Here is a 26,686-nt window from a genome sequence, read left to right as displayed (position 1 = left end):
GCTCAAAACCCATCAGGCTCTGATACCATTGATAGGAACTTAACACTCCTATGGATTTTGTCTATCCAATTGTTTTGATGCCATGCAACCCAAATGGACCATGCTACTCTCGGGTCGATTATATAGCAATAATAGTTATGGTCTTAGACATCTAATCCAACAGAGGGTAGCTAGGGTTTTAAGGTGGAAACCCTAATTCCTTAGCTTAGGGCCTAAGCAAGTCCATTTACCTCCTTACCTTAGGCCTTGGACGAAAATACCTAGAACCTTTAGGGATTTTCGGCCCATCCCTAATAAGGTGATCCAATGGCTCAAAGCCTCAACTATCAAAGAATTACAAAACAACCCCTGCACCTTTAATCAGTTCCTTTAATCCCAAAATTAATTCCAAATTAACCTCCGATAAAATACTAATTAATAATATGATGTCTAATTAATATATTATTCTTATAATATATTAATAAATCATATTTATGCCCCCAATTTATTATTCTTAATCATAAAATCAGCCTCTCTCCTTAATTAAACACATTAACTCAATCCTGACCGGGCCCGACACATAATTCAACACAAATTCATCAAGGGGCCCAAGATATCGCTTTTACCCTCTTAGGATAAATGGAACAAATAAACTTTGACTTATATGCTTGTACTATTTACTAATTAAATTGTACACAACAACACGTTTTATAACATCAAGTTACTAATGCATTTACGCATTATCAATTCACAACCAACTTATAAACAACAACTAATATATCTCAGTTTAAAGATTGTACAATATTATCATCTCACAATTAATCGTGAAAAATTCCATGAAGCAATTCAAATGAACGTGGATTTAATCCAATACTCAAATCCTATTTCAGCAGTACTCATGAACGTTGCAGCAAACCATTGCTATGTCTAAGCACTTAGACAATCTACAAACCAATTCATGACAGTCTTGCCTCAATACTTACTCCCAAAGTATGAATAATCCAATTATTTTAGAAGTAAAACATGCAAAAGTGAAACAATAGTAAACAATTGATACAAGATAGTAAACATTACTCATATATAAATCTCCATTATATAATCATCAAATGTCAATTACATTTATCTATTACAAGTTTCTAAACATCTATCTAATCACTAAAACTAATATCGTCCTTCAGACCATTGCTCCTTGCATGCTGAATATGCTTGATCCTACTTAGACCCATTGTTAGGGGATCTGTAGGATTTTCTTCTGACGATACCCTCTTGACCACGAGGAGTCCTTCTTCTACCTGATGTCTGATGAAGTGGTATTTTCTGTCGATATGTCTGGATCTACCATGATCCATTGGTTCCTTGGTTAAGGCAACCGCTCCTTCATTATCACAAAAAATCTCCATGGGATCCTTTATGGCTGGTACAACTCCAAGGTCTACAATAAAGTTCTTCAACTATATAGCCTCCTTCGACGCTTCGCTTGCAGCTATATACTCTAATTTGCACGTTGAATCAGCCATGGTCTCTTGCTTGGAACTTTTCCAAGTCACTCCTCCTCCATTAATGGTAAACACCCAGCCCGACTGAGAGCGGAATTTATCTGTTTCGGTTTGAAAACTGGCATCACTATACCCTGTTACTCTCAAGTCATCACTCCCACCAAGTATAAGTACCCAGTGTGCATGCAACCCTAGTTTGGATTTATGTTTTCTCTATTAGACAAACAACAAATGAACACAAAAGGAAAACCCTAATCTGCATCTAATATTTTCGAAAAACACATATGAAAGATTAGATTACATACCTTTGTTGCTATATAGTAATAACAACTAATTCTTGAAGTTCCTTTGCTCTTAAGAACAAGTACCAGAATTGTAGTACCTCTAATGGTTCACAAGCACACTAGGATGAAAAGATGAATATGAGAGAGGGTAGCTTGCTATAAAAATCAGCACTCCTATGGTTCACAAGGTGTGGACGAAATCTAGTGCTATAGGGGTCTATTTATACTTGAGGCTAGCTAGGGTTTTAAGATAGATACCCTAATTCCTTAGCTTAGGGCCTAAGCTAGTCCATGGACCTCCTTACCTTAGGCCTTGGACGAAATTACCTAGAACCTTCTAGGGATTTTCGGCCCATCCCTAATAAGGTGATCCAATGGCCCAAAGCCTCAATTATCAAATAATTACAAAACAACCCTTGCACCTTTAATTAGTTCCTTTAATCCCAAAAAATTAATTCCAAATTAATTCATGATTAAATACTAATTAATACTATGATTTCTAATTAATATATTATTCTTATAATATATTCATAAATCATATTTATGCCCCCAATTTATTATTCTTAATAATAAAATCATCCTCTCTCCTCAATAGTCATCATGTCTAGTCACCAGTGTGAAGGCAACCCAAAAGGACCATGCTACTATCAAATCAATTACATATCAATTATAGCTATGGGCTTAGACACCTAATCCAATAGTGGGAACATACTCTACAACTCTTTTAAGTCATTTATCACGGACTTAATATAGATCACAATCTATTAAGTCAGAAAGTTGGCCTAAAACACATAAAATAACCATTTTACCCTTTTGACCAAAAATCCATCTTCTCATATATTTCTTATCCTTAACTTACTGATCTAATCTCATCTTAGTGACTTAAACACTTATTTTACATTTTCATGAAGTCACAACTTCATAATCTTGCTAAATTCTCATTAATGTCCATTTTGCTCTTTTTGGTCAATATTTGACTAAAAGTAAAATCTCTTAAAATTTCAGGTTCTTACAAGTCATCCCCAATATCTTTAGTTATAAGCTTACTAGTTTCACTAGCGTAAGCCTTTGCTATATCTATTTGGGTTTTATGAGATCATAAATTTTTATTTTTTGGTGTATTTTTCAAGATTGTGGTTTGCCAAAAACTTCAACAACTCTCTAAATTTCACCTGATTACTTGAAAGTTCCAACTTGCCAAGGCCTCAGAATGCAAAACCTAGATGTAGAAGGAATCAAATACAATCAACAGAAGCAAATAATTGAGTTGATACTTATTTTGATTTGATCAGATTGCATAGAAAACAAATATGCAATGCCCTGATTTTGATCCATCAAGTCTTCCATTTTTGTCGGGCTTGATTGTGAGCACTCCCTTGGCCACCAATATGAATTTTAAATCTCCTTGGCTTTTCCAATTATCGAAACCTTTGGTTATGAAAAAATTTTAATCACTTCCTTCGACATCATTAACATATAAATAATAATATAAGTGGAATGCAATATCTTCCGCCACACTATAATCTAACCAAGGTTTGTATAAATACCAATCGAAACAATTATGCATAAATCTCCTCTTCATCTTACCAAATGTTATCTGAGGGAACTTATAACCATGCAGTTGATGAGAACATCTATGTAACTAGGCTCTTCAAACTTTCTCACAGTCATTAGGATTATATTTAGACATTCTTCTTCGAATCACATGAGCGACGACAAGAATCTCATTTAAATTGATTTATTCGCAGCTTCATTTGGGCTTTACCCATAGTTTATAGTTTGTTCCAAAATGTTCCATCTTTTTGAACTTTTTCCCCATCTTTGTAGTTTGTTCGAAAATTGGCCTTCTTTTTAAGCTTTTCCCATGTTTGTAGAAGTTCTAATAATAACCTTATCCATTTCTCATGTATTTATAATTACAAAGTACAAACCTAAATTGAAAATAACACCTGTATAAGTGAATAACAATTGTATCACCATATATATATATATATATATATATATATATATATATATATATATATATATATATATATATATATATATATATATATATCAAGACTGTAAAAACGTTTGACAGTAGCTAGTTGGTGGACTTTAGTTAATGGATTAATTGGCTAGACGGGGATTAATCGAAGGATTAATCGGGGAGCCTAAATTTTAAATTCTTTGAATTTTAAGAAATTAAATACGGCTACTATCATAACAAAGTTTGTAAAAATTAATACTATTATAAAAAATAGGTTAATATGATTAATACAAAACTAGTCATTCCTTATGTAGTTTATATTGAGATGAAATTTCTTCAAATTGTTAAAATTATATCATTCATTACTATTTCGCTTAAGACATGGATTAATCGTTAGTCGCCTTCTAGTCGGTATATATATAAACATAATCTAGAGAGAAATTCATATCATTCACCTTGGCACCATTATTCAATTGATGCATCTTGATCCATCTTCTTTGTTCTTAGGCCTATTTCTACATATACATATATATATATATATATATATATATATATATATATATATATATATATACATACATGTTTCTTAATACTTGTCTTAACTTATTAAGATCTTAATGAAACTTATGGTCAAAAATACCACTTAATGGATGATTATTCTAACTTTTCATTTGCTTCTTCTAGTGTCACCCAGCCAATGAATTAAGCATCACATACTACTTAATTCATTGAAATCTACATCTAATGCATCAATTCACTAATCATTAGTTATGATTTCAAGCCCTAACTTCACATATATAGATTTCACCATGTAAATCACATACAAAGCTTGTTTTAGGCTTCTAAGCACTTGATTAAACATTACTAACAAGCTTTCTTAACATAATCTTACACAATTAGCTCAATTATCAAAACACCATTAATGTCCTACTAGCATAAAAATGAAGAAAATGATCACCACATGGGCTTTCCATGTCTAATCAAAGCCATAAGCAACCTTGATTGCTGCTTAATCTTTCTATATCCTCAAAATCACCAGATATTGGCTATAGAGGGTTTAGGGTTGAGTTATGACAAGAACAAAGATTTAAAAACCTTTAATTTGATTGTGATACCATGTCGTGGCAGGTATCTTACTATGTCGTGGAGCGTCAAATGAGCTCACCAATAACACCACCATAAGTTGGTGGCCACCACACACACACACACACACACACATATATATATATATATATATATATATATATATATATATATATATATATTGACATCCCCTATTTTTCTTAATAAAAAAAATTCTTTAGGCTTTAAAATCACAATATCTTTGTTTGCGGAAGATCCCAGTACAATAAAACATTTTGCGGAAATTGTTTCTTTTTATTAAAATATCTTTAAGTAAGGATGTTGTTACAATGTAAAAAGCTATTGGTCCTGAACATTATTAATGGTTGTCTCTTAATCACTTGGCATCTTAATCAAGTTCCAATAGCTTTAACCTTGTCACTTGTGATGCATATATTTTCAATGGGTCAAGTTAGGAAACATGGTGAGACACATAGGGTTTTCAATCCTACAATATTATTATGATAATAATTTAAAATTATCAAAACTTGCAAAACCAACTGTTTCCAAACAATATATATATATATATATATATATATATATATATATATATATATATATATATATATATATATATAACTTAGATATCTATAGAACCTTGCACCTATCCATACATATCCCAATCGATTCTCACAAATCCTTATCTATGATTACCAAGAATAATCGAATCTCATGATGAATCATTTAAAGCAATGGTTTGACTACACAGTTAGGGGCTTCCTTAGCCATTGTAAGCCATAAAGGCACTTAAGTCATCATAGTATGTGATGAATATGGTATCCCATTTCATATAAGTATGTGGGTTTGATCCCACACTAGCAACATAATTCACAAGACCATAAGGATTAATCAAGTGTTGTCATCTTACTCTGGGAGATGACCAGACATACCGTTTCAGTTGTCTGATCTAGACCTGCCATTTCAGGTCATTCAAGGAATACTTTATTGTAATCCAGTACATAATCCATACATTGACACCTGATAGTGTTGCAGAATAGATTTCTACTCTTCGTTTCTATCACACACACCCTTAATATGATGCTACCTAATACCCAAACTTAATTAAACTAAGCATCCTTTTTAATCCCTAGTGTATAACTAGAAAAAAATTACAATGTCTGTAATCAACCCAATTTCCTGACTATGTAATAATTTTACAATACATGGTGCAACTAAAAACTCTTTTGATTTAACTCGAACTAAGCATCATTTATAAATCTTATTTCATTACTAAGTAAGGCTATAATGATTTTAATCTATTTCCAAAACCATTTTTCTGTTTATGCATGCGTTGATTCATTTATCCAACTTAACGAGATCTAAATATTCTTTATACATCTTAGTTTTAAACTTAGACAATATTACAATCCTTGAATTCAACTTTTAATACTAACTCTATTTAGACAACACTATCGTAATTTAGTGTATAAATTTACACAAAGTATCTTGTATTTTATTATACAATAATTATTTAAGTAATAATACTTCTTTTTAAGATTATCATGTTATAATTGATAGGTTTTGAGAATTACAACTTTCCTATGTGTACATGCAACCCTAATTGCTTTAAATCTAGGTTTTTCTCAAGTTATACACACAAACAAGATTTCCAAAGCAATAACCTTAATTCTAAGAAATAAAATCGAAAATAATAGAGTTTAGATCTAACCTTTATTGTTATCTTGTAATAACAAGTAATCCTTCTTCAATTCATTGACCTTCGAAAGCCTAGTGCCCCAAGCATTGCACCTCTAATGGAATCACAAACACCACAAGAAAAGAATGAGGGATAAGTAGGTAGAAATCAGCTAGGGTTTCTCTTGAGAAGCAGGTAGGTCGATTTCTAGAGGTTGGGGTTCCATTTATAGTTGAGGCTACTAGGGTTTTCAGCTGGAAACCCTAATTTCCTTGCTTAGGCCTAAGCAGTCCAAGGACCCCGATATGATAGGCCTTGGATGAAAACCCTATGGGGCTTGCCATATATTTTCATCCACTCCCTTTCAATAGAGTCCATCAGCCCAAAAACTGCAACTATCACTAATTTACATAATCAATCCCTGTTCTTTTAATCGTTCCTTTAACCACTAAATTAATTCCAAATTAATTTATGATTAAACACTAATTAAATAATATGATTACTAATTAATATATTATTCTTATAATATATTAATAAATCATTTATTAACCTTTTTCTCCAAAACTCATCCTGTCCAGTTGCTATGGTGAAGGAAGCCCAAAAGGATCATGCTACAATCAAATCAAGTACATACCAATTATAGTTATGGGCTTAGACATCTAATCCAACAGTCTCCCACTTGGATAAGTCTAATAACTATAATTGCATGTATGACTTCAAGATCTAATTATCAATCGTAGCTTTCAAAAGCCGTTGTCGAACTCTGACATAGTCAATGACGCGTCCTTTAGATAAGGGATAATATAATCCTCCGTTTTGCAAGATATTGTGTGGACAAAGACATCGAACATAATCATTCTTAATGTCCAATAGTTTGTTACCCGATTTCTGATTTATCTGACAACGAACTTAATTAAACACATTAATGCAGTCCTGACCGGGCCCGACACATAAGTCAACACAAAATCATCGAGGGTCCCAAGATATCGCTTTTACCCTCTTAGGATAAAAGGAACAGATAAACTTTGACTCATATGATTGTACTATTACTCATCAAATTGTACACAAAACTACGTTTTATAACATCAAGTTATTGGTGCGTTTACGCATTATCAATGCACAACCAACTCGTAAACGACAACTCATATATCTCGGTTTAAAGAGTATACGATATTCTCTTCTCACAATCACTCGTGATAAATTCCATGAAATGATTCAAATGAGCGTGGGTTTAATCCAATACTTAAATCTTATTTCAAAAGTACTCATGAACGTTGTAGAAAACCTTTGTTATGTCTAAGCACTTAGGTGCTGTTTGTTTTTTTTAAAAAAACCTCTTCAAACCACTTTTTGCTGCACGGCACAGCACACGCGCAACACTTTCCCTCTCGTAGCAGTTTGTTTTTTGGAAGGCTTCATACTATAAACCTCTTCAGCTTTCGTTTTTTCCAAGTGTTTTTTTAGAATTTTGGTATAATTTACATTTTTTAAACTCTTATTTAAAAAAAATAAACTTTGATTTTTTTAAACTTTTATTTACGGATTTGATACAATTTCTTTTTATAGTGTCTACAAATTTTTTTAACTTGATTTAAAAAAAAAAACTTTGATGTTTTTAATTTTTTTTGCCGTTTCTGTTAATAATATTTTCAGTTTTAGTTGAATCTTTTTAACGTGTGTAATTTTATACGAATTTTGTAGACATCGTTTGCAATACTTTCTTAATTTTTTTATTATTTTCTTTTTTTATGTTTTTTTAAAATTAGTGTTTTTCTAAAATAAAACTGTTAGCTTCTTTTATATATTTTTTAAGTTTTTTTTTAAAGTTTTATATTTTTTTACATGTTTTTTAGTATTCTTTCAATGTTTTAAGACTAGAATTACTAAAATTTCGGTGTTGAGAACTATTTTCAGTTTATAAAACATCTTTATTTAAATTTCAGTTTACTGCAGCAGTCTACAAATGTTAAAAAAATAAACAAGCTTCTTATGATAGGTTGCAGCCGTTTGTTCCATCTCTTCTGCTACAGAGGATTGTAGAGGTGGTCTACAGACTTCATGAATTTTCTCCTCGAAAAAACAAACAACACCTTAGACAATCTACAAACCAATTCATGATAGTCTTGCCTCATAACTGACTTTGAAAGTATGATCGACTGTGGATAATTTGAACAATCCAATTATTTAGGAAGTAAAACATGCAAAAGTGAAACAATAGTAAACAACTCACACAAGATAGTAAACAATGCTTTAAATAAATATCAATTATATAATCACCAAATGTCAATTACATTTATCTATTACAAGTTTCTAAACATCTATCTAATCACTAAAACTGTGACAACCTGAAATTTCCATTTTGTACAAACATTATCAAGTCAATAGAAGTTAGAACAGTCGCAGTGATTTTAAGACTTTTCCATATAAGTGTGAGTATTTCAAGATTTACACTTAAGGAGATATCAGGAGAGAGGATGCACTAGGGTTTTGTGCAACTCTGTTATTTCAAAACTCTATGATATTAGAGTTCATTTCTTGAATAAAAATATTTTCTGCCAAATATGCCAGGACTATATATAGATTCTGAACCATATTTATTCATTAGTTACATTTCCAACTAGAGAAAAGCCATTTTCTCTCTCACAGATCTTCGGGTTTTCATCCCAAATCATGAGTACCTCTCTTTAGTTGTATTATATAGCTTGTTAAGTGCTTAATAACATAGAAATCATAACAAAACAACAAGATTTGAGAGTTTACCGCCCAAGAACACCTTGGGGAGTAAACTCTTTTATAAGGGTAAAATGATGCCTAGTCCTTTCCCCTTGATATGTAACTACCTTAGACTTGTATGTTAGTGTATATAAGACTAGAAATCATCCATAAACACCAAGAGTAAGGTGTTCACGGCCCAAGAAGTTCTTGGACCGTGAACTCCAAACTCAAGGGCCAAAAGGTGCCTTAATCACTCTTAAAGCCTTGGAAACTAGCTTAGATAAGTTCCTAGTTAATTTAGGGACTTTAAATCACCAAAAACCCACCTCTATGAGAGATTACAGCCATAATCTCTAAGGGAAATGGTCCCAGGGCCGTAAACTCCTCAAAGGAGTGTATTAATGCCCTAAACCCTTCCAAGGATTAAACCATCAAGTAGAATTGCTTTTAGGGATCATGTAACACTTCAAAACACAAAATGACATAAGGCCTAGGAGTTGACGGCCGTAAACTCAAGGGTTTACGACCGTAAACTCCTTGTGTGAGGTTTATTGGAGAGTAAACTCATGTATGGAGTCCTTTGGAACCCTAAACCCATTAGCCTTGTCCCACAACAAATTAGATGCAATCCTTAGGGCTTGTAACACTTGTATAAAGTGTTTATCATGTTCTAGGATGTCTTAACATTTTCAATTAGTAGTTTAAGACTAATTGGGTGCATATATGTGTGATTATATGTTCATTAGGATCATAGTGTGTGTACAAGTCCTCACTTGACACCTAACAATCCTACACCGTTAAGTTCATCCAAACCACTATCTTCAGATGAGTTCATACCCCTTAATCAATGTTTTAAATGATTTTAAATGCTTTAATGGGGGGGGGGGGGGGAATACAAGTAGATAACAACATGTTATTAAATCACTCATATGTATTTATAACTGTGTTTTCATCCAGCAGATTTCACATACTTCAAAATGTGATGCATGAAATGGTTTTCTATCTTAAAAATACTTTGGTAGCAAAAGTATTATGTTTGAAATGATTATTAAAATGACATCAAGTCATTTTTTAATATTGTTCAAAACTCATAGATGTTTTACAAAACCATTTTTACCTTCTTGAACAAAACTATATCTATACACTTATGTTCTTATATATGTATTGATGTTATAGTTTTCAGCCTTCATTCAGTTTTCCCACAGTCTTGTGTAGCAAGGGTGTATAAACCTGCTTGGACAATCAATTATCTTCCTTTTAACTATTATAGGGATAGTTAGGAGATACAAAACATTATTCCTATTACAAGGAATTACACCAGAGTCAGTTCATTCATGAGTCTATACTATACATTACATGTTACATGAATACGTCTACATAAATACACTTACATGAATACCTTTACATAGATACATTTACCTGTATACACTTATATGGACACTTGTACCTAGATTCATTAGGATGATTTACTAGTACATTATGTGTAAATTGTTCTGCCTATCCTAGTTCAAAAGGATAACTGGACGGGACTAACCATTCCGAAACCCACCTGTTAGCAACAGAGGTAATGAACATCTACGGATGCCTACGGTTGATATTTATATTAGGAGTACCTTTACGAGACTAACCATTCCTTAAACCTGCTATCAACTACAGAGGAAAATGAACAATCTACGGATGTTCAAGGTTATTCCTTTCGGCAGTCGCGATGTCGAGTTGATCCTAATGCAAAAGGACAACACCTACATGATTATATTTTTCCTATTACTTTATTTTATGGTATATTCACAGAAACGATGAGTTAGACTAAGTACTGTATGTAATAGTCAAAAAGAAGGAAAAACTATCATTGTCATAGCAAAACATTCGGGTCTGGGTAAAAGACTACATTTCATACTAGTAGGAAATAAGGGATTTTCTAGGGTTTTCATACTTATATCAATTGTTTCATTTAAAGATTTACATGGCATTCATAACAGCTTTCCAAAACAAGACAATGAAACTTAAATGCTTATGAATTCACCAGCTTTAGGCTGATACTTGCTTTCAAAATAACTTGTATTCTCAGGTCACCAGTAGACAGGTACGATGGCCAGGTTTTGAGAAGACGGAGCACAGACAAGGCTCGTTTTTTATTTTGATTGTATATTTTGGTGTCTTATTACAATGAAAGAACACACATGTATTAAAACTTTACTTTTAATGCAATGGATGATGTTGTTGCTTGTTTACTACTTTACACTGTTGTGATACTTTACATGACGTCCTCCACCCTGAAACGTTTCCGCCGTTCTTGGTTTTGGGGTGTGACAGATTGGTATCAGTACATTGTTTATAGTGAATATAGTATATCAACCCATAAAAGATATACTAACTATAAATACATTGGGATTAAAACACTCTGTCTAAGAGTTTATACTTTTAAATAATAAAATATTTAAGTAAGTATACGTGCCTGCATTCATACTAAAATCAGTGTCACAATGACAAGAACAAAAGTATTACAATTGTTGAATATTACAAGTAAGCCTGGGGATATATGGTCAGTCTTGAGAATGGCATAGCCTGATCAACTATGCTGGTCCAAGGAGTGATTAGCATATGCCCAAGAATGGTTGTGATGTGGCAACAAGTCTAAAAACTTTCCAACACAACCATAAAGAAATACCATAGGGGTATTTGGTCTCACTGTAATTATCTTAGTCAGTTCGTCTATTTAGCTATTTCTTATATCCCTTTTCTCGCATAAATTTTAATGGCTAGATTTCACCATGGCGATCTGTACTTCCCAAACCAAGGCAACGCTGGATGGCTAGAGGAAGAACCAGAAGATGATCACCCAATCCCTTTGGATGATCACCATGCTGAGGGTTTTTCCGATAGTTCTGACTCGGAGCCTAAAGTCAACAACCTACCCCCAGCTCCTCAAGACCCAAACCTGAACCCCCGTCCCGCATTTCAAGGACCCACACCTCTGTGGGCCACTAACTTGAATAGATGGAGTCAGGAACAGGGTCAACCCATTCCCTACAACGGAGACAGAAGTTTCTACAACCTCACTGGGGGAGGTTCTGCTGACAAGGTCCTACCCATCATGGTTCGTAGGATTTTTAAGAACACAATACTGGGTCAATCAACTGTCAATCGAGTATTGGAGATTGACGCCAACTCTGGCGTTAACACCGTCCGCATTCGCCAACTAGAGTCTGCTCATGAAAGGACTCTGGTCTGCAATGCAGCTCTGCAGAGGGAACTTGCTGAAACTCAAGCTGAAGTTGGCGAACTTCGAGCTCAGCAAGTGAGAGTTGACAGGCGTATGAGGGACATGGAACGTCTACTGTCGGGATCAAGAACTCATGCTAGCAGTTCTCGTCGCCGATAGAACCTCGACGACTCAAATCTTTAGTCTAATTTCCTATCTTTGTAAATCTTAGACTGTTAGGTCTTGATCTAGTCATGGTTCTGTCAAAATTTTCCCGATCTTGGTCGATGTAAGGCCTACTTCTAGGACATTTTTCCCGAATTTGTTACATCTGTAATCCCAGTATTATTGACAAATATCTAATCATATGGAAATTACTATCCAAATGCTATCATCTTCATTTAGTTATACTATTCATTATGTTGTTGGACTATGGAGAGTTAGTCCATGAGACACACTCATTATTCATTTATTGTTATCCATGTCGTCATCTTTTAAACGTATAGTTAAAGATGCCGCCACGCAGGAATCCCAGGCATAACTCAAATAACGAAACACCGATACCACCACCTCAACCTCCTCAACCGCCTTATCCTTTCGATGCCACTATGTTCCAGGCAGCCTTCACAGCAGCAGTAGCAGCTGCTGTGTCAGCTATCAATGCTCCTGTCCCTAGTGGATCAGGAACAGGTGCACATCCCTCAAACCATGGTGAAAGCCATGGACATCCCTGGGAATGCACCTATAAGGACTTCACGAACGCCAAACCCTGAAGCTTCAATGGAACTGGTGGGGTTATGGTGTTAAGACAGTGGATTGAAAAGATGGAATCAGTCTTTGAAATCTATGCTTGCCAGGAGGGCAACAAGGTCAAGTTTGCGGCTTGTACCTTCTCTGACAGAGCACTAACATGGTGGAACGGCCATGTTAAGTATCTGACTATAGTGGTGGCATATTCCATCAGCTGGGAACACTTGAAGGACATGCTGATGAGAGAGTACTGTCCTCGAGGTGTAATACAAAAACTCGAGCAGGAACTCTGGGATCTACAGATGGTTGGATTCGACATATCAACCTACACAAATAGGTTTTGTGATCTGGCAATCCTATGCCCTGATATGGTTGCTCTCGAGAGCAAGAAGATAGAGAGATATATCTGGGGAATGTCACCCCAGATCCAGTCAAGTGTGTTAGCTTCCAAGCCTGTCACTTTCGATAGTGCCAAGGAGCTGGCACAATCTCTCATAGACCACGGGAAACAACGGAACCCAACAAGCCCTGCCCCCGGGCCACAAAAGGACAACAACAACAACAAGAAGGGGCGGAACAAGAGGAAAATAGGGGCTTCGCAAGAATCCTCCAAGAGACAACAACTTGTGGCAATCAATGCTGCCACGGTAACTCCCGTTGTCCCTGCGAACCCCTTACCAGCAAGAACATATGTTGGAACTCTCCCGAAGTGCAACAAATGCAACTTCCACCACCACGGACCCTGCAAGGACATGCAGTGCTCTAGCAGTAATAGGAAGGGGCATACAGCCCATTTCTGCAAGGTTCCAGCAGTGCAGACCGCCCAATTTCCTAATGCCGGTATGGTCCAAGCTTGCTACGGTTGTGGCGAAGTGGGCCACTACAAGAGGAACTGCCCTAAGGCGGGGATAGCTGGAGGAGTAGGAAGAGTTATGGCCTTGGGCCACGTGGAAGGAGTAGTTGATCGTACGATAGTTACTGGTACATTTCTCCTCGATAACTCATATGCTTGCGTACTTTTCGACAGTGGGGCAGAGAAAAGTTTCGTAAGTCATAAATTTGCTAACGGGAAAATGGAGAGTACTAACTGCATATACTTAGGTTGTACTTTAACGTTAGATAGACATACTTTCAAGATAGACCTCATGTCGGTCCCAATTAAATGTTTCGACGTTATCATCGGCATGGATTGGTTGCGTCTTCTTCACGCTGACATGATGAAAAAGCAGTTTGTCTTAACCTTCCTAACAACGAAACCTTAGTTATCTGTGGCGACAAACCTAGTATGAGCCTTCACATCATTTCGTGCATTCAAGCCCAGAAGTGCTTGCGAAAGGAATATCATGCATTCCTCGCACACATCATCGATACGAGTCAAGAGGTGAAAGACATTCAGAAAATCCCCAAAGTACGCGACTTTCCCGACATCTTCCCAGAAGAACTTCCCGGATTACCACCACAACGCCAAGTTGAGTTCAGAATCGACTTAGTGCCAGGAGCTACTCCCGTAGCCAAATCTCCTTATCGTCTGGCACCGGCCGAGATGCAAGAACTTTCTAGTCAGTTTAACGAACTTCTCAAGAAGGGATTCATTAGGCCAAGATTCTCACCATGGGGAGCATCGGTCTTGTTCGTCAAGAAGAAAGATGGATCGTTTCGCATGTGCATCGACTATAGAGAACTCAACAAGCTTACCATTAAAAATTGTTATCCTTTGCCCCGCATTGACGATTTATTTGATCAACTTCAAGGAGCCAACTACTTCTCGAAGATAGATCTACGATCCGGATATCACCAACTACGAGTGTTAGAGGAGGATGTTCCCAAGACAGCCTTCCGAACTCGTTATGGACACTACGAGTTTGTAGTGATGCCGTTCGGATTAACTAACGCGCCCACAGTACTCATGGATCTGATGAATTGGGTGTGTCGTCCTTACTTGGATCAGTTCTTCATTGTTTTCATTGATGACATACTTATCTATTGTCGAAGTAAGGAGGAACATGGTCAACATCTCCGTAGAGTCTTAGAAACATTGCAAGCGAAGAAGCTCTATGCAAAGTTCTCCAAGTGCGAATTTTGGATCTGACGAGTCGAATTCCTGGGCCATGTTGTTAGCGAAGAAGGAATACACGTGGACCCTTCCAAAATCAAGGCCATTGAGAACTGGTCAACACCGAAGACACCTACAGAAATTCGTCAATTTCTTGGTCTCGCTGGCTACTATCGCAGGTTCATTCAGAACTTCTCCCGCATAGCGAAGCCTCTTACAACCCTGACCCAGAAAGGCGTTGCCTTTGATTGGGAAGAGAAACAAGAAAGAGCGTTCCAAACGCTCAAGCGAGCCTTCTGCACTGCACCAATACTATACCTACCCGAAGGGATAGAAGACTTCGTTGTCTATTGCGATGCATCAAATCAAGGACTCGGATGTGTTCTGATGCAACGAGGTAAAGTCATAGCCTATGCCTCGAGACAGCTGAAGACACATGAGGTTAACTACACCACGCATGATCTTGAGCCAGGAGCAGTTGTGTTTGCTCTGAAGATCTGGAGACACTACCTGTATGGTACAAAAAGCACAATCTTTACAGACCACAAGAGTCTACAACACATTTTCGACCAGAAGGAGCTCAACATGAGACAACGACGGTGGATCAAGCTACTTAGTGATTACGAGTGCGAAATTCGTTATCATCCAGGTAAAGCCAATGTAGTAGCCGACGCCCTAAGTCGGAAAGAATATGTTGGTCGTAGAGTCAAATCTTTGACTCTAACTATCCATTCACACTTGTCCACGCAAATTAAGGAGGCTCAGCTCGATGCTTTGAAACCTGAAAACGTGGCAAGTGAATCCCTTAGAGGGATGGATGAGAACTTGGAAGTCAAGGGTGACGGAGCCTTATACCTCATGGGTCGGATCTGGACACCGAAACACAGTGGCTTCAGAGAATTGGTCATGACCGAAGCTCACAACACTCGTTATTTCGTCCACCCAGGTTCAGATAAGATGTATATGGATCTTAAAAAGTTATAATGGTGGCCTAACATGAAAGTAGATATTGCTACCTTCGTGAGTAAATGCCTTACTTGCGCAAAGGTCAAGGTCGAATACCAGAAACCCTCCGGTCTTCTACAGCAACCGGAGATACCAGAATGGAAGTGGGAGTGGATCACTATGGACTTCATAACCAAGTTGCCTAAGACGACGGGTGGACTTGATTCCATATGGGTCATCGTCGATAGACTGACCAAGTCTGCACACTTCTTGCCAATCAAAGAAACAGACAAGATGGAGAAACTTACAAGAACTTACATTAGGGAGATTGTAAGACTGCACGGTGTTCCCTTATCTATTATCTCAGACAGAGATAGTAGATTCACTTCGAGGTTCTGGCAGTCATTACAAAATTCTCTAAGAACTAGGCTGGACATGAGTATAGCCTACCATCCACAGACCGACAGACAAAGTGAGAGAACTATCCAAACATTAGAAGATATGTTGTGAGCCTATGTGATTGACTTTGGGAAAGCTTGGGATACTCATTTACCCCTTGTAGAATTTTCCTACAACAATAGTTATCACACGAGCATAAAGGCAGCTCCATTCGAGGCCCTCTATGGCCGAAAGTGCAGATCCCCTTTGTGCTGGGCTGAGGTGGGTGATACCCAGTTAGCTAAGGGACGAGTTCCCGAAAGCACTCTCACAGGTCCAAAAATCATTCAGGAAACGACAGAGAAGATCGTTCAAATTCATGAACAATTGAAGGCCTCTAGAGACCGACAGAAAAGCTACACTGACAAGCGAAGGAAACCGTTGGAATTCCAGGTAGGCGACCGAGTTCTACTAAAGGTCTGACCCTGGAAGGGCTTGATACGCTTCAGAAAGCGTGGGAAGCTCAATCCAAGATACGTAGGCCCTTTCGAGATCCTTGCCCGAATCGGCCCCGTAGCTTACAAACTCAATCTACCGCGCGAACTCAGTAACGTACATCCTGCCTTCCACGTCTCGAACTTGAAAAAGTGTCTGTCCACGAGACTCTTGTTATTCCACTCGACAAGATTGAGATCAATGAGAGCCTCAACTTCATGGAGGAACCAGTAGATCCCATGGACCGAGAGGTCAAGCAGACAAAGCAGAGACGTATCCCGATAGTGAAGGTTCGCTGGGACACCAAGCGAGGACTTGAATTCACTTGGGAATGAGAGGATCAGATGAAACTAAAATATCCTCATCTTTTCGCTTAGTTAATTGTAACTTCTTATTTTCTTAAATTCTAATTTCGGGACGAAATTCCTTCTAACGGGGGGATGATGTAACAACCCGAAATTTCCATTTTGTACAAACATTATCAAGTCAATAGAAGTTAGAACAGTCGCAGTAAATTTTCAGACTTTTCCGTATAACTGTGAGTATTTCAGGATTTACACTTAAGGATATATCAGGAGAGAGGATGCACTAGGGTTTTGTGCTACTCTGTTATTTCAAAACTCTATGATATTAGAGTTCATTTCTTGAATAAAAATATTTTCTGCCAAAAATCCCAGGACTATATATAGGATTCTGAACCATATTTATTCATTAGTTACATTTCCAACTAGAGAAAAGCCATTTTCTCTCTCACAGATCTTCGGGTTTTCATCCCAAATCATGAGTACCTCTCTCTAGTTGTATTATATAGCTTGTTAAGTGCTTAATAACATAGAAATCATAACAAAACAACAAGATTTGAGAGTTTACCGCCCAAGAACACCTTGGGGAGTAAACTCTTTTATAAGGTTAAATGATGCCTAGTCCTTTCCCCTTGATATGTAACTACCATAGACTTGTATGTTAGTGTATATAAGACTAGAAATCATCCATGAACACATAGAGTAAGGTGTTCACGGCCCAAGAAGTTCTTGGACCGTGAACTCCAAACTCAAGGGCCAAAAGGTGCCTTAATCACTCTTAAAGAGAGATTATGGTCGTAATCTCTAAGGGAAATGGTCCCAGGGCCGTGAACTCCTCAAAGGAGTGTATTAATGTCCTAAACCCTTCCAAGGATTAAACCATCAAGTAGAATTGCTTCTAGAGATCATGTAACACTTCAAAACACAAAATGACATAAGTCCTAGGAGCTTACGGCCATAAAATCAAGGGTTTATGACCATAAACTCCTTGTGTGAGGTTTATTGGAGAGTAAACTCATGTATGGAGTCCTTTGGAACCCTAAACCCATTAGCCTTGTCCCACAACAAATTAGATGCAATCCTTAGGGCTTGTAACACTTGTATAAAGTGTTTATCATGTTCTAGGATGTCTTAACATTTTCAATTAGTAGTTTAAGACTAATTGGGTGCATATATGTGTGATTATATGTTCATTAGGATCATAGTGTGTGTACAAGTCCTCACTTGACACCTAACAATCCTACACCGTTAAGTTCATCCAAACCACTATCTTCAGATGAGTTCATACCCCTTAATCAATGTTTTAAATGATTTTAAATGCTTTAATGGGGGGGGGGGGAATACAAGTAGATAACAACATGTTATTAAATCACTCATATGTATTTATAACTGTGTTTTCATCCAGCAGATTTCACATACTTCAAAATGTGATGCATGAAATGGTTTTCTATCTTAAAAATACTTTGGTAGCAAAAGTATTATGTTTGAAATGATTATTAAAATGACATCAAGTCATTTTTTAATATTGTTCAAAACTCATAGATGTTTTACAAAACCATTTTTACCTTCTTGAACAAAACTATATCTATACACTTATGTTCTTATATATGTATTGATGTTATAGTTTTCAGCCTTCATTCAGTTTTCCCACACTCTTGTGTAGCAAGGGTGTATAAACCTGCTTGGACAATCAATTATCTTCCTTTTAACTATTATAGGGATAGTTAGGAGATACAAAACATTATTCCTATTACAAGGAATTACACCAGAGTCAGTTCATTCATGAGTCTATACTATACATTACATGTTACATGAATACGTCTACATAAATACACTTACATGAATACCTTTACATAGATACATTTACCTGTATACACTTATATGGACACTTGTACCTAGATTCATTAGGATGATTTACTAGTACATTATGTGTAAATTGTTCTGCCTATCCTAGTTCAAAAGGATAACTGGACGGGACTAACCATTCCGAAACCCACCTGTTAGCAACAGAGGTAATGAACATCTACGGATGCCTACGGTTGATATTTATATTAGGAGTACCTTTACGAGACTAACCATTCCTTAAACCTGCTATCAACTACAGAGGAAAATGAACAATCTACGGATGTTCAAGGTTATTCCTTTCGGCAGTCGCGATGTCGAGTTGATCCTAATGCAAAAGGACAACACCTACATGATTATATTTTTCCTATTACTTTATTTTATGGTATATTCACAGAAACGATGAGTTAGACTAAGTACTGTATGTAATAGTCAAAAAGAAGGAAAAACTATCATTGTCATAGCAAAACATCCGGGTCTGGGTAAAAGACTACATTTCATACTAGTAGGAAATAAGGGATTTTCTAGGGTTTTCATACTTATATCAACTGTTTCATTTAAAGATTTAGATGGCATTCATAACAGCTTTCCAAAACAATAAAATGACACTTAAATGCTAATGAATTCACCAGCTTTAGGCTGATACTCGCTTTCAAAATAACTTGTATTCTCAGGTCACCAGTAGACAGGTACGATGGCCAGGTTTTGAGAAGACGGAGCACAGACAAGACTCGTTTTTTATTTTGATTGTATATTTTGGTGTCTTATTACAATGAAAGAACACACATGTATTAAAACTTTACTCTTAATGCAATGGATGATGTTGTTTCTTGTTTACTACTTTACACTGTTGTGATACTGTACATGACGTCCTCCACCCCGGAACATTTCCGCCGTTCTTGGTTTCGGGGTGTGACAAAAACTAATATCGTCCTTCAGACCAATGCTCCTCGCATGATGAATGTGCTTGATCGTACTTAGACCCTTTGTGAGGGGATCCGTAGGATTTTCTTCTGACGATACCCTCTTGACCACGAGGAGTCCTTCTTCTACCTGATGTTTCATGAAGTGGTATATTTTTTCAATATGTATGGATCTGCCATGATCCATTGGTTCCTTGGTTAAGGCAACCGCTCCTTCATTATCACAGAAAATCTGCATGGGCTCCTTTATGGCTGGTACAACTCCAAGGTATCCAATGAATTTCTTCAACCATATATCCTCCTTCGTTTCTTCGTTCGTAGCTATATACTCTGATTTGCACGTTGAATCAGCCACGGTCTCCTGCTTGGAACTTTTCCAAGTCACTCCTCCTCCATTAAGGGTTAACACCCAGTCCGACTGAGAGCGAAAGTTATCTCTATCGGTCTGAAAACTGGAATCACTATACCCTGTCACTCTCAAGTCATCATTCCCACAAAGTATAAGGACCCAGTCTTTAGTCCTTCGTAGGTACTTAAGAATGTTTTTCACTGCTGTCCAGTGAGCTCTACCTTAGTTCCCTTGATATTGGCTAACCATGCTCAACGCAAAAGCCAAATCAGGGAGAGTACATGTCATAGCGTACATGATCGAGCCAACAGTAGAAACATATGGAACTTGACTCATCTCCGTTATCTCGGCATCTGTACTCGGACTCTGAGCCTTACTCAGCTTGGTTTTCCTTTGGATTGGTAACTCCCTTTTCTTGGAATTCTCCATGCTAAAATGTTTCAGCACCTTGCCCAAGTAAGTACTCTGACTAAGTCATATTAGTCTTTTACTTCTATTTCTAAATATCCTTAACCCCAGAATATAAGCAGCATCCCCTAGATCCTTCATAGCGAAACACTTCCCAAGCCAAGACTTAACCTCCTGCAAGGTTGGAACGTCGTTTCCTATGAGCAGTATGTCATCGACATACAATACAAGAAAGCTGACTATACTCCTAGTAGCTTTGACATATACGCAGGACTCATCCTCACTTCTAGAGAAACCAAACTCTTTGACTTTCTCATCGAAGCAAAGATTCCATCTATCAGACACTTGCTTTAATCCATAAAAGGATTTCTTAAGCTTGCACACTCTATTGGGGTATTTAGCATCCAGAAAACCTTCTGGGTGACACATGTAAACATCTTTAGCCAATTTCCCAGTAAGGAAAGCGGTTTTGACATCCATCTACCAAATTTCATAATCATGAAATGTAGCAATGGATAACATGACCCTAATAGACTTGATCTAGGCTACTGGTAAGAAGGTCTCATCATAGTCAACCCTCGGGGTTTGAGTAAAGTCGTTCACAACCAACTGTGCCTTGAACGTGTGCACCTTTCCATCCATGTCAGTCTTCTTCTTGAAGATCCATTTGCACCCAACTGTGTTTCGACCGGTACATTGTCAACCAAGTTTCCAAACTTGGTTGTCATACATGGACTCGATCTCGTTGTCCATTGTCTCTTTCCAATTAGCAGACTCAGGGCCCACCACATCTTCCTTGTAGTTAGTAGGCTCATCCAAATTTACCAATATACTATCACTGATAAACTTATCACATTCCGTAGTAATATGAAAACCATAAAACTCTGGTGTCATTCTAATTCGAGAGGACTATCTAAAAGGTAATGAATCGTCAATTGGTTCAACAAGAATCTTTTCCTCAGGTTGAGCGCTAGTGTTATAGGTGTTGGATTAGTGTCTAAGCCCATAACTATATTTGGTATGTACTTCACCCGGTTGTGCATGGTCCTTTTGGGTTGCCTTCTCCAAAGCAACTTGACAAGGTAATTTAAGGAGAGAGAGAGAGAGAGAGAGAGAGAGAGAGAATATTATGGTTTATTAATATATTATAATAATAATATATTAAAGGAGAAATCATATTTATTTAATTAGTATTGGTCATAAATTAATTAGGAATTAATTTGTGGTGACTAAAAGAGATTAATTAAATAAAGGGGTATAAACTGTCAAATGCATGATAGTTGAGTTTTGGGCTGCAGAACCTAATAGACTAAGGGGAACGAAATTATGATGGGTATCCATCATATTTTCGTCCAAAGGCCCTAATCTAGAAGGTTCTATGGGCTGCTTGGCGATTAAGCTGTCCATTAGGGTTTAGACTGAAACCCTAGCAGCCAACAGTATAAATAAGACCCCTAGGCTATGGAAATCGACTACACCAGCTTCCAAGGAAACCCTAGAGCCGATTTTAGCATCTCTCACCCTCTCTTATATTGCCTTCTTGCTTGTGGGGTTTGTGAACCATTAGAGGAGTTACAATTGTGACTCTAAGCTCAAGATCAAGAAGATTACAAGGATTCAAGCTACTTGAAAGAGGTAAAACACTTAGATTTGTTTTCTTAATGATAATTTCGAATTATATATGATTGATCTAGGTTTGTAAATCTTGGATTCAAAGCATGTACAATAGAGAAACCTAGATCCAAGCATTAGGGTTTGTATGAGCTCATAGGATTGTTCTTATGCATAAAACCCATCAGTGGTATCAGAACCATGATCGGTTTCAATTGTATGTGATGCTTTAACTGTTTGCTTGCGGAAAATCATTTTTCTTGCCTCTGCCCGACTCAACTCGACGAGTCAGTATCTAGACTCGGCGAGTTTGTGCGTCAGGCAGAGGATATTTCGAGATTTAGTTGTTATTTTGTCTTGGATTTGATGCCTAAATCGTTTTTTGAAGTTAAAATCTGAATTTTACCTTAATCAAATGATTATCCTTGCCAAAACAATAGACAATTTCAAATCTTTTGAATATTGGTTGTTTATATGATAAATATGGATTATTTAAAATTATTTGGTAATTATCTTATGACTAAAATTGGATTAGGTCAAATATAGATAATTATGAAATTAATTCTTTAATTGAAATTATTTGTTATTTGATCCCTTTTGTTTTGAAAAGTTCAAAACTTGCCCTCAAGTTTTGAAATTTGAATTTTGTGATTAAAAGTTTAATTTTAAATAATTTAAATTTCAAACCCTTAGAGTTTTACAAATTTAAAATTCAACCCTATACTATTATATATTATTAGAAGCTTAATATATATATATATATATATATATATATATATATATATATATATATATATATATATATATATATATATATATATATATAAAACTTAAAATGCTAGTCTTACCGTTAGTAGGCCTCATTCACGAAGCCAGTCTATAAGGTGGGTATAAGGTTGCTGCCTATAAAATGGCGCTTAATGGGTGTACACTCACACCCACCGCTTGCTTGACTGGTGGAGGGTCGTTAACCGAACGGGTAGGATAGGGCAACCATCTTCTCATTAAAAATATAATGTAAGATACAAAGTAACTACATGTTTTACAATTTCCCAATCTTAGTTACTTTAGGGTAAAATGTGAAAATGATGCTAATCTATGGAATTACACTTTGTACCCTTGTCAAACGTTGATGGAGCGTGTGTGGTTAACTGGCACATCAATTTGAGGATGACATTGGTTGCAAAGGGTGACTCGATGTTTGTCATAGATCAATGGAGCATGTATGGTTTACCGACACATTGATTAGGTGATAGAGACATTGAGTGCACCATGTTGATTCACATGGTTATTTACAACTTGTTTGTGATCCTTGGTATCCCAGTCGCAAATTTGAAGTGCATATCGAGATTTAAACATGCCATTGCAAAGTTCAATGAATCTCAAAGATCTAGTAGTTTTCAATACATTTACAACCTAAATCTCTTTTTCCGTTTTTCATGGTGAGAATTAGTGAATCGTCATTCACTTACCTTCAAATTATTTACTTTTAGAGTACGACGTCCCTTTCTAAGTTGTAAATAATGTTGTTGGATCCTAACCCTAATTTCTCATTTAGGTGTTTAATTAGGGATTCATTTCTAATAAAACTTTATTCCTTTCTTTTTCAGATGTATGCAAACAACAACAACAACAACAACAACAACGCTTCTGGGTCATTCTCGTTGATGAACTTGTGTCAGAAAGTGACATTTGATGGCTCAAAGTTCAACGAGTGGATGAGGTATATTCGCAAGATCACAAGCTACGAGGACAAAGAATATGTCCTCGATGAAAAGCTTGAAAAGATCATCCCAGATGTTGCTACTCCTGAAGAGTTGGCCCCCTTTGAGGCCCACGAGCATGATGCCACGAAAGTTCACTGCATCATGTTGGCCACAATGAACCTCGAACTCCAAAAGCCCTATGAGGACATATATCCGTATGAAATGCATCAGGATTTGCTGGATAGGTATCACCAGAGCGTGAGGCAAGAGCGCTATGAGATCATTACTAACATGATCACTGCTAAGATGGGGAGTGGAGAATCCCTAACCTCTCATTTGCAAAAAATGCAGAGGTATGTTGATCGTCTTCACAAACTTAATGTTAAGTTTGATGAGGATTTGGCTATCGACATAATCCTCCACTCGTTGCCCTCCTGTTACAACTACTTTAGAATGACCTACCACATGAACAAAGAGGTCTCCTTGAGCAAGCTCCAAGGACTTTTAGACTGTTGAGAGCAACCTCAAAGACAAATCTGTTGCATCTTCCCTTGTTGTGGCCGCTCCTGTTATGGAAATAGGTTGAGGAAAGGGTAAAAAGAGGAAGGCTCCATGTAAGAGCCACCAAAAGGGGAAGCCCCGTGATGGTTCATCCTCAAGTGGGACCAAAGCAGGCCCTGCTAAACCCTCCTCCGATCCCAAGGAACCAGAGTGCTTCTATTGTCACCAAAAGGGCCACTGGAAACAAAGATGCCCTCAGTATCTGCAAGATATAAAGGATGGGAAGATTAAGCCCACCTTTACAGGTATGTATTCTATTAAATCTAATAACTCATCATTTGCTAGTTCATGGGTTCTTGATACAGGGTGTGGTTACCACATTTGTTCTAATATGCAGGGCCTAAAAAGAAGTAGGGAGGTGGAACATGGAAAGATGAACCTGATTATGGAAAACAGAAGATCGTCGCCTGTGACCAAAGTCGGTGTTTATTCTTTAGTGTTGAGTAATGGGTTAGGGATAGATTTAAACAATTGTTGTTATTTGCCAGATATGACAAGAAACATTATTTCATTTCATGGGTTGTTTAGACAAGGTTTCAGATATTCTTTGGAGAATAGTAATGGTTCTATTAATGTTTATTTGAATGGTGTTTTTTACTTCAATGCATTACCTTGTAATGGGATTTATGAATCTGTGATGGTTGTTGATAATTTAGGAAATAATGTTTTGAATATTGATTTGTCAACTAGTCTAGACAAAGCATGCTTGTGGCATTGTCGCCTTGGCCTTGTCAACAAGAAACGCATAGCCCAACTCCAAAAGGATGGAGTGTTGGAGTCATTTGACCTTAGGGACAATGACACGTGTGAATCTTGTTTACTTGGGAAGATGACCAAGTCACCCTTTACTGGCACTTGTGAAAGGGGTGAGGGTCTATTGGATCTTATACACACTGATGTGTGTGGGCCCTTTAGATTCACCATAAGGGATGCTTGCCGCTTCTACGTGACTTTTACGGATGATTATAGCATATATGGATATATCTACTTAATCAAGAAAAAGTCGGAAACCTTTGAAAAGTTCAAAGAGTTTAAGAATGAAGTGGAGAATCAGTTGGGCAGGAAAATCAAGATGCTTCGGTCAGACCGAGGAGGAGAGTACCTAAGTCTTGAGTTTCACGACTATCTAAAAGAATGCATAATTGTTTTGCAATTGATGCCTCCGAGGACACCACAATTGAATGGTGTGGCCAAGAATCCTCACGAGATGTGGACAGGGAAGGCTCCCTCGTTGGCACATATTAAGGTTTGGGGTTGCGAGGCTTTCATAAGACGAGAGACTCACGACAAGCTCGAACCTTTTAGTGGGAAGTGCTATTTCATCGGCTACCCGCAGAAGTCTTTTGACTATCTTTTCTATAGACCAAGTGACAATGTTGTCTTCATTGCTAAAAGAGGAGTTTTCCGATAAAGGGAATTGATAAGCCAAGAAGACAGTGGGAGGCAAATTGAACTTGAAGAGATTCAAGATCAAAGCGATGAAGGAACCTCTGACACTGGCTCTCAACCTGAGGAGGAAACTTATGTTGAACTTGTTGACAAGTCCTTACCTCTTCGATGTTCCACTAGGGCTAGTGTTCTACCCCAGTTGTATGGATTTCATATTACTACTGATGGGGATACATTTATTAGTGATAGTACACTAGTAAATTTGGACGAACCTAGCAGCTACAAGGAAGCCATGGTAGGCCCGGCGTCTGCAAAATGGAAAGAGGTGATGGACAGCAAGATTCAGTCCATGTACGACAACCAAGTTTGGAATTTGGTTGATAATCTACCGGGTCATAAGACAGTCGGGTGCAAATGGAACTTCAAGAAGAAGACAGACATGGATGGGAAAATGCACACTTATAAAGCGTGATTGGTTGTGAAGGGCTTTACTCAAACTCCCGGAGTTGACTATGATGAGACCTTCTCACCAGTTGCGAAGATAAAGTTTATTAAGGTAATGCTTGCAATA

This window comes from Lactuca sativa, chromosome 8 (assembly GCF_002870075.4).
Source record: "Lactuca sativa cultivar Salinas chromosome 8, Lsat_Salinas_v11, whole genome shotgun sequence".
NCBI classification, from domain to species: Eukaryota; Viridiplantae; Streptophyta; class Magnoliopsida; order Asterales; family Asteraceae; genus Lactuca; species Lactuca sativa.
The sequence above is the reverse complement of the archived record's forward strand: the minus strand, read 5'-3'. Positions refer to the sequence as shown.